Here is an 11,148-nt window from a genome sequence, read left to right on the forward strand (position 1 = left end):
CTTGGACTAGGGTAGGGGAAGGGCTTGGGTCCTGCTGGATCACAGCTTTGCTACTTTACCCTTTTCCATGAGGTTTTCTCTTTTCCCCAGATGTAGACAGTCTGTTCTGCATTCTTTGGGTTGCTCTTTCAGGATTAATTGTATTTGCTGTATTTTTGTGTTATATGTGGTTTTAGGAGAAGGTTTCTGCCTCACTTCTCATGCCACCATCTTTTCCCCCAGACCTAGTCTCTTAAGTTTTCCTTTATAAGCATGATTTCTTTCTTCACAAGATTAAACCAGGCAGCTTGTTTTCACCATGGGTTTAAATTCTGACTGTTACTGGAAATGTGTGGTGCTAATAACAGAGCTCAAAGTACTTGAAGTTTTGTCTGGAATGGTTTCATGTACAAATTGGAGTAGGATGAGGTGATAAAACAAAAATAAGCCCATAAGAAGATTAGTGGATTTTTAAAGTAATCAAAAACCATCTGATTTTTTTTTCTTGTATGTGCATAACACTTTCTACTATTTAAAAAGAAGCATTTCTCAAAAATTATTTCTCTTTAGTATTCTTGTTTGATTTTCATGGGACTTGGACCCAGTGGCTCTTTCGATGTTCTCTTCCTGGTTATAACTAGCCCGACCATAGTTAGTAGATCTCAGGTCTTTTCAGTTAGCCTTCCCAGGCTAGAGCAATCTAATTTATGTACCTAAGAATTTTATGAAAGTTCAAATGTTAGCTCTTCTATTGGAATTTTGGCCCTAAACTACTATGAAAAATAAGTATTTCATAGCCCTTGACAGTGATAAATACAATGTCCTTTTGTGCTATGGCAGACTGGTGTTTGTGGATAGATTACTCTGTCCCAGGGATTTTACGTTATTTCCATTACGAAAATACATTTTTCTCCTATTTTCCTTTTTGAAAACCAACATCATTATGTTGTAATGTGTGGAATTCATCCAAGTACAATAGTCATCTCTGTTTGAATGAGCAGTGTTTTCTGAACAGAACATTTTGAAAGGTGTGTTCCAAGAAAAAGAACTCTTGAGGGAATACAGTATTACACAGAGTGGTCTGCTAAGTAGCTCCAAGGGCTAGGAAAACCCTTTAAGATAAATAGGGGAGCTGTCATTTAACTTCAAAATAATCCTTGTTTGAGGGAGAGGGAAAGTAATTCTGATCCTACAGTTACTTACCTTCTTGTCTATTAATCTGGATTAACCAATGTCGACCTGTGTCAATCAGCATTCTCTCTCTCTCACTTTTTAAAATGGAGTATCTAAAATGTATTGAGTTACTGACTTGAGATCAGTCCATGCTAGACTCACCAATCCTGCTATCAAGTGGAGGAAGTATGACAGTACTGCTAAGAGCATTCTACAGGAGAAATTAAAACAGGATGGTTTAGCTCCTGCAAGCCATACTAGAAGTAATCATTTAAGCTGCTGGACTGTGGTGTATACCTAAAATCTCCAGGTGTTCAGATTTTTCTGTGTAGCAGAATATCTCAAAGGTACATATTAAGCAAAATACCAACAGCATTTTTCAATGAACTAGAACAAATAATCCTAAAACTCATATAGAACCACAAAAGTTCCAAAATAGCCAAAGCAATCCTGAGAAAGAAAAACAAAGCTGGGGTATTATGCTCCCTGACTTCAAGCTATACTACAAAGTTTTGGCATTCAAAATAGTTTGGTACTAGCACAAAACAGACCCATAGATCAATGGAAGGGAATAGAGAGCCCAGATATAAATCCACACATACATGGTCAATTAATATATGATAAAGGAGCCATGAATATATAATGGGGAAAAAACAGTCTTTAATGACTGATGTTGGGTAAACTGGACAGCTATATGCAAGAGAATGAAACTAGATTACTGTCTAATTCCACACACAAAAGTAAACTCAAAATGGATCAAAGACCTGAATGGAAGACAAAACCATAAAACTCTTAGAAGAAAAATAGGCAAAAATCTTGAACATAAATATGAGCGATTCTTTTATGGACATATATCATGCAAGGGAAACAAAAAATGAGCAAGTGGGATTATATCAAGCTAAAAACTTCTATACAGCAAAGAACACCATCAACAACCCAAAAAGGCAACCTACAGTATGGGAGAACATTTGTAAACGATTTATCTGAAAAAGGGTTAAGATCCAAAACATATAAAGAACTCATGACTGAACACCAAAAACATAACCTGATTAAAAAATGGGCAGAGGACCTGAACAGACATTTCTCCAAAGAAGAAATACAGATAGCCAACAGGCACATGAAAAGATGCTCCACATTGCTAATCATCAGGGAAATGCTAATCAAAACCACATACCAGTTAGTCTGGCCACTATCCAAAAGACAAGAAATAACAAGTGTTAGGAAGAATGTGGAGAAATGGGAACCCTCCTTAACATTGTTTTACATTGGTGAAAATGAATTGGTGCAGCTACTGTAGAAAGCAGTATGGAGTTTCCTCAAAAAACTAAAAATAGAAATACCATATGACCCAGTAATTTCACCTTTAGGAATCTACCCAAAGAAAACAAAATCCCTGATTGCAAAAGATATATGCACCCCTATGTTTATTGCTGCATTATTTACTATAGCCAGCTTATGGAAGCAACCTAAGTGTACATCACTAGATAAATGGATAAAGAAGATGTGGTGCGCACACACAATGCAATGTTACTCAGCTATACAAAAAAAATCCTGCCATTTGCAACAACATGGATGCAACTAGAAGGTATTATGCTAAGAGAAATAAGCCAGGCAGAGAAAGACAAATACCATATGATTCCACTTATTTCTAGAATATAAAAACAAAGCAAAACAAAATGAACAAAACAGAAATAGACTCAGACACAGAAGTGACTGGTGGTTGCCACAGAGGAGGGGTTAGGGTTGGAGGGTGGGGAGTGTGAGGGGGATAAAGGGGCACAGTAATTGTCAATATAAGTTGATCAAAAGGATGATGGTACAGCATAGAGAATACAGCCAATGATTATGTAACATCTGCCTATGTTGACAGTAACTGCACTAGTGGGGGTAAGGATTTTATAATATAGATAACTGTTAAACCACTGTGTTGTATAATTGAAACCAGTATAAGATTGTATATCAGTGACACTTCAATAATATATATGTATATATTATATATATATAAAACGACTCATTAATGGCCATGGCACAAGAGATAATAATATAATATAGTATAAAAATTGATAATAGAATCTATGTAGATTTTAAGGGCTATATATATATTTTTTTTTATCTAATCCATTTATATTTAATGTGGTTACTGATAAAGAAAGATATATGTAGAAAAATAGATTAGATTTGTGGTCACCAGAGGTAGGTATAGGGTATAGGGGAATTGGGTGAAGGTGGTCAAAAGGCACAAACTTCTAGTTATAAAATAAATTAGTACAGGGGGTGTAATGCTGCTGTACTATATTTGAAACTAGCTAAAAGAGTAAATTTAATTGTTCTTATCCCAAGAAAAAAATTCTTTTTTTTTACCTCAAACCTTATGAGGTAATGGATGTTAACTAAACTTATTGAGGTAATCATTTTATAATATATGCACCTCAGTACATATATTATGTACATTATGTATATTATGCTTAATGTGTACCTTAAACTTACAATGCTGTATGTCACTTATATATCAATAAAGCTGAAGAAAAGAATTTATGTTTTCTATTTATCTTTTTGGTTTCCATGTGTCTCATATTTTTTGTTCCTCAACTCCTCCATTACTGACTTTTAAAAAATATTTAGTTGCTATCTATAGTGCATTATTTTTATTCTCCTAATTCCTTTTATGTATATCTCTATTTATATTCTTAGTAGTTGCCTTGGTGAATCTTAAATTTATAACAATCTAATTTGAGTAATACCTATAATACACTCTGTTCCTATATTCTCTCTTTCCTCCATGTTATTTTCACATATTACATTTATTCACACTGTGTGCCTGTTAACAGATTTATAGTTACTGTGTTATACATTTACGTTTTAAATCATATAGGAAAAATGAAAAGAGTTACAAATCAAATCAAAAGTGTAGTAATACTAGGTTTTGTATTTACCTATGAAGTTACCTTTACTAATATTTTTTTTTCTTATGTGTTTGAGTTACTGTTTAGTGTTCTTTCATTTCAGCTGGAAGGACTCCTTTTAGCATTTCTTCTAGAGCAGGTCTACTGGTAATGAATCCCTTCAGCTTTTGTTTATCTAGAAATGCATTAATTTCACCTTCATTCTTTACGGATAGGTTTTCCTCATAAAGAATTGTTGTTACTTTTTGTAATTTCAGGACTTTAAATATGTCGTCCCACTGCTTTCTGTCCTTCATTGTTTCTGATGAGAAATCAGCTGTTAATTTTTTTTTTTTTTTAATAATTATTTTTTATTGAAGGGTAGTTGACACACAGTATTACATTACATGAGTTTCAAGTGTACAACACAGTGGTAGAACATTTATATACATAATTCTAGGTTCCAGCTATCACCCTACCAGGCTGTTACAATATCTTGACTATATTCCTTATGCTATACATTACATCCCGGTTACTAATTTATTTTACCATTGGAAGTCTGTCCTTTTTTTTTTTTTTTTTTTTTTTTTGTGAAGGCATCTCTCATATTTATTGATCAAATGGTTGTTAACGACAATAAAATTCTGCATAGGGGAGTCAATGCTCAATGCACAATCATTATTCCACCCCAAGCCTAATTTTTGTCAGTCTCCAATCTTCTGAGGCATAACAAACAAGTTTTTACATGTAGAACAAATTCTTACATAATGAATAAGTTACATAGTGAACAGTACAAGGGCAGTCATCACAGAAACTTTCGGTTTTGCTCATGCATTATGAACTATAAACAGTCAGTTCAAATATGAATACTCATTTGGTTTTTATACTTGATTTATATGTGGATACCACATTTCTCTCTTTATTATTATTATTTTTAATAAAATGCTGAAGTGGTAGGTAGATACAAGATAAAGGTAGAAAACATAGTTTAGTGTTCTAAGGGGCTATATTTTTTTTAAACACGTGGGGCTAAGCAACCGGGGAAACTCTATTTATGAAAGCTTAGAGGAGTGACCAAGACCCTAATTTTTTTTTTAAATACAGTATTTACATACTTGAGATTGCTAGCTGGAATTGTAACATTTAGTGCACTGTATAAAGGGAATCAGTAAACTGAAACTGTAACTGACTATCAACTTCATTTAGAAAGTATTTAAGACCAGAAAAATGTGCAAACATCACTTTTCAAAGTTAGAGATGGTTGAATATCCCCTGTACCCAACAATCTACAAACTAACTCAGCTAATAAAGGACTTCCTGAGCCTAAAAGAAAAGATTTGCATGAGCCTCATTAACCTCTGACCCCAAACTAAGTGCCAACATTAAGAGACTCGTTTAGGGAAATTGCTTTATATCAGCACTTTTCAACATGGCTTGAAGCCTCCCAGTGCTTTCCTTGCTTGGTACTCCCTGGAATGTGGTGTTCCTAACAAATGTAGTGGTGTATTCACGCACCAGACAATATGGGAAGGTATGTAACGTCCCTCCCCAGCTATCAAATGAGGCCATGTTGCCTTGGAGGCTTATATATTTTTAATGATTTTATATCCATTTCCTTGCTATAGAATTAGTGTAAACTTTTCTAAGCAGAATGATAAATACGTGAGGTGTTTTTAAAGTGTCTTAGTAATTCACTTGCCCTTTCCAATAAAGTTTTTTTAGGGGCCGGAGCAAAAGAAACAGTTTCCAAGTAATTGCCTCAACATCGTGACTAATGTGGAGCAGTTGGCATTCATTTAGTTCTACATTTAGCTTAATACATACCAAAGTGGTTTATCACTGAGTGAGTTATAATTTAAAAGGAAGATTATCAACAATAGTCTAACAAATAGTAAAGGAGGCTGAAATTAAGTGAATTATATTCACTTCATGGAGTGTTAATGCACTCAATAATAATCAAGTCCTGATGGCAACACAAAAGCTCTTATGATTAAAAAAAAAGCAAGATAATTTAAGATACTATAATTACAAGACAAGGCCTACATATGCTAAAGTGTTGGAAGAGGAAACAAAAAGCAACTTGTTAGGGTGATTGGATTATGAGTGACTTTTTCTGCTAGATGATCCTTCTATACCCTGACCTTTTTGCATATTGACCTCAGCCAATGATCTTGCCCTTTGCCTTACTTCAGCCACTCCTGTTGTCATCCTTTAGAACTGGCCACAACCCAGAACTCACACCCCTGCTTAAATCTCAAGTACCATTCTAATCTAACCTAACATAAGCTATCCTAAACAAATCTGTCTTTTCAGTATTCCAATTCTAACAATCCTTTAACTACCAAGACCAAATTCCGCTGATTCGTATCACATTTTCACCGTCCCTCACCTCTTTGTGTTTACAGTTCCCTCCTTGCCCAGCGTAAAATCCTTAGTCCATCATTATAAACACTCATTTCCATATAGCTGCAACTTCCTTGCCCCTCTTTCTTTTCTGTACTCTTGGCTAAATCACAATCTTGCTTTGAATGCAAATCCATGACTGTGTATGTGCAGATCAATGAGGCTGGAGGAAAACCCTCAACCCTGCTGATTAGTTTAGTCTTAAATTCATGACCCATAATCTCAAGTGTCCAGAAGTCATTCCTTATTACCCTGGTCCATTTATGTCCCACTCTTCTCAATGATTATTATATACCTTTCCTCCAGCCTCCACAATCTCTCCCCTTGTTTTTCAGCTGATGTCCTCCTTCTTTCCTATTTTACCAAGAAAATAGATGCAATCTGAGGAGAATCTCCATAGCTTTCTATCCCATACCACCCAACCAACCTCTGTCTGTGCCCATACATTGCCTTCCCACTGAGGGAACTTCCCTGCTTCTGTTCAAAGCCAGCCTCTCACTGCATACCACATCCCACTCCCTCCACTGCTCAAGAATCCTGCCTTAGCACGTTTCCCCCATATCATCTGCTAGCTCTCCAGTTAACATACAAACTGGCAATGATTTCTCCTGGGTTTAAAAATTTCGACTCCTCCCTCCTGCTATTGCCACATATCTAGCTTTCCCTTTACACTGAGACCACTCCAAACTATTTGTCTATGTTCACTCTCTCTGTTCTCTCTCTTCCCATTATTTTTTAAAACTGTACTGAGGTATAATTTATATACAATAAAAAACACACACTTCAAGTTTACAGTTTGTGTTTGGACAAAAGTATGCATATAATCATCCCTATTAATAGAACATTTCCTTCACACCAAAAGTTTTCTTGTCCCACTTTGCAGTCAACACATATCCCCACTCCCATCCCTAGGCAAGCACTAATCTGATTTCTATCAATATAAATTTATTTTGCCTACTTCAGAACTTCATATAAAGGAATCATATAATATGTACTCTCATTTCTGGCTTCACAGTTTTTTGTGGTTCATCTGTTGATGTGTATTGGTGGTCCATTCCCTTTTATTACTTAATATTCCATTTTATAAATGGAATTATGTTCATTGATCCATTTGCCTGTTGGAGAACATTTGGATTGTTTCCAGGTTTTGTAGCTCTTGTGAATAAAGTTCCTATAGCATCTGTGTACAACCTGTATTGAGTCCACTCTCACCAGGACTTTTGCCTCCACCACTCCACTGAAACTATTCTTACCAAGGTCTCCAGTGAACTACATGCTGCTAATTCCAGTTGCCGTTTCTCAGCCCTCGTCTTACTGACCTACGGCAGTACTGAGTGCTGGTGACCACTCTCTGGAAACATTTGGCGAGGCTCTCCCTGCTCTCCTCCCTCCTCCGTGGCCACTCTTCTGTTTCCTCTGTCGGCTTTTCCTTCCTCTTCACCTTGCACCTGTCAGCACCTTAGTCCTGGAATCTCTCTTCTTCCCTCCTCTGGTGATTTCCTCCAGTTTTATGGTTTTAAATACCTAGATAATGATACTCCTAAATTTGTATCATTAGCCATCTGTCTTCCACTGCAGTCTATATCCAATTCCCCATATGACAACTGTGCTTAGCTGTCTAATGGGCATCTCAAACTTAACATATTCAAGACTGAATTTCTGATCTTCCCAGTACCCTGATCCTGCTCTCTTCCTCCTGTCACTTAATGGAATTTTATCTTTGAGTAGCTCGGGCCAGAAACCTTAAGGTTCTTTTCCACCCCTTTCTTTCACTCCACATCCAAGCTGGCCAGCAAATTTGATAGGATCTACCTTTAAGATATATCCAAAATACTTCTCCCCACTTCCATCACTGCTATGCCAGTCCAAACCACCATCATGTTTTACCTCAATCATTGGTTCTCAAAATACAGTCAATAGATCCCTGGTGACTCCATGAAAAACTCTTGTGGGAAGTCCAGGAGATCAAAACTAGTTTTGTGATAATGCTAAGACATCGTTTGCCTTTTTCACTGTATTGACATTTACACTAACAGTGCAAAAGCAACTGTGGGTAAAATTGCTGGTCCCATAGCACAAATCAAGGCACCTTACTATACTGGCAGTCACTGTGCTCTTCACTATCACGTACTCTTAAAAACGTCCTTGATGAAGCTGTAGGGCAGCTGATGAAGCTTATGAAACTATGGCAGACATTGTCCTGAAGAAGGAAAAAGTAACCTTATCACTTCAGATAAAACAACTGATGGAATTTGTTGCTAATGATAAAACTGAAGTTGTCAAGCTAAAATTAGAATTTTGGAAAACATGTATCTATCACCATGAGCTTGACGGCTTTCCAATTTTTAAAGATTACTGGTGTAGGAAAAGTACTTTTTCTCTTCTACCTTTTAAATTTGCAACTGGGACTCTTGTAACAAAAGATTAATAAGTGAGAAGCATACAAATTTTTTTAACTGTAATTTGTGTTTATTAATGACGACAATTTGTTTATACATATGCAAAGCAGCTGCAGGTATGCTTTGCAAAAGGTTGACTTAGTCAATGGAGCATTCTGGATTCTTAGACCCTGCGCAATAACTTCAAGATACTTGTGAATACCAGTTGTACACTTACAAGCTATGGATGGTAAATTACTCTTTTTTATTTTTTAATTAAGGTATGATTGAAATACACTCTTATGAAGGTCTCACATGAAAAAACAATGTGGTTACTACATTTACCCATATTATCAAGTCCCCACCAATACCCCAATGCAGTCACTGTCCATCAGTGCAGCAAGATGCCACAGATTCACTATTTGCCTTCTCTGTGCTATACTGTTCTCCCCGTGATCCCCCACACCATGTGTACTAAACATAATACCGCTCAATCCTCTTCACCCTCCCTCCCCACCCACCCTCCCACACCGCTCTCTTTTGGTAACCACTAGTTCATTCTTGGAGTCTCTGAGTCTGCTGCCATTTTGTTCCTTCAGTTTTGCTTCATTGTTATACTCCACAAATGAGGGAAATCATTTGGCATTTGTCTGTCTCCACCTGGCTTATTTCACTGAGCATAATGTCCTCCAGCTCCATCCATGTTGTTGCAAATGGTAGGATTTGTTTCTTTCTTAATGGCCGAATAGTATTCCATTGTGTATATGTACCACATCTTCCTTATCCATTCATCTACTGATGGACACTTAGGCTGCTTCCATATCTTGGCTACTATAAAAAGTGCTGCAATAAACATATGGGTGCATATGTCTTTTTTAATCTGAGAAGTTATATTCTTTGGGTAAATTCCAAGAAGTGGGATTCCCGGGTCAAATGGTATTTCTATTTTGAGTTTTTTGAGGAACCTCCATATTGCTTTCCACAATGGTTGAACTAGCTTACATTCCCACCAGCAGTGTAGGAGGGTTCCCCTTTCTCTGCATCCTCACCAGCATTTGTTGTTCTTAGTCTTTTTGATGCTGGCCATCCTTACTGGTGTGAGGTGATATGACCTCATTGTGGTTTTAATTTGCATTTCCCTGATGGTTAGTGATGTGGAGCATCTTGTCATGTGTCTGTTGGCCATCTGAATTTCTTCTTTGGAGAACTGTCTCTTCATATTCTCTGCCCATTTGTTAATTGAATTATTTGCTTTTGGGTGTTGAGGCGTGTAAGTTCTTTATATATTTTGGATGTTAACCCCTTGTTGGATATGTCATTTACAAATATATTCTCCCATACTGTAGGATGCCTTTTTGTTGTGTTGATGATGTTCTTTGCTGTACAGAAGCTTTTTGGTTTGATGTAGTTCCTTGAGGTCATTTTTGCTTTTGTTTCCCTTTCTTGAGGAGATACGTTCGGGAAGAAGTTGCTCATGCTTATATTCAAGAGATTTTTGCCTATGTTGTCGTCTAAGAGTTTTATGGTTTCATGACTTATATTCAAGTCTTTAACCTATTTCAAGTTTACTTTTCTGTATGGGGTTAAATAATAATCCAGTTTCATTCTCTTGCATGTAGCTGATCAGTTTTGCCAACACCAGCTGTGGAAGAGGCTGTCATTTCCCCATTGTATGTCCATGGCTCCTTTATCATATATTAATTGACCATATATGGTTGGGTTTATATCAGGGCTCTCTAGTCTGTTCCATTGGTCTATGGGTCTGTTCTTGTGCCAGGACCAAATTGTCTTGATTACTGTGGCTTTGTAGTAAAGCTTGAAGTTGGGGAGCATAATTCCGCCTGCTTTATTCTTCTTTCTTAGGATTGCTTGGGCTATTTGGGGTCTTTTGTCGTTCCATATAAATTTTAGGATGATTTTCTCTAGTTCATTGAAGAATGCTGTAGGTATTTTGATAGGAATTGCATTGAATCTATAGATTGCTTTAGGCAGGATGGCTACTTTGGCAATATTAATTCTTCCTATCCATGAGCATGGGATGTGTTTCCATTTATTGGTATCTTCTCTCTCTCCTGAGTGTCTTGTACTTTTCAGAGTATAAGTCTTTCACTTCCTTGGTTAGGTTTATTCCTAGGTATTTTATTCCTTTTGATGCAACTGTGAATGGAATTGTTTTCCTGATTTCTCTCTCTGCTAGTTTATTGTTAGCTTATAGCAATACCACAGATTTCTGTGTATTAATTTTGTGTCCTGTAACTCTGGGTGCTTTTAATCATCTGTCCTTATCCTTGATCTTTGCCATTTTAATTACTATGTCTTGGTGTTGTCTTCCT

This window comes from Manis pentadactyla, chromosome 9 (assembly GCF_030020395.1).
Source record: "Manis pentadactyla isolate mManPen7 chromosome 9, mManPen7.hap1, whole genome shotgun sequence".
Taxonomy (NCBI): Eukaryota; Metazoa; Chordata; class Mammalia; order Pholidota; family Manidae; genus Manis; species Manis pentadactyla.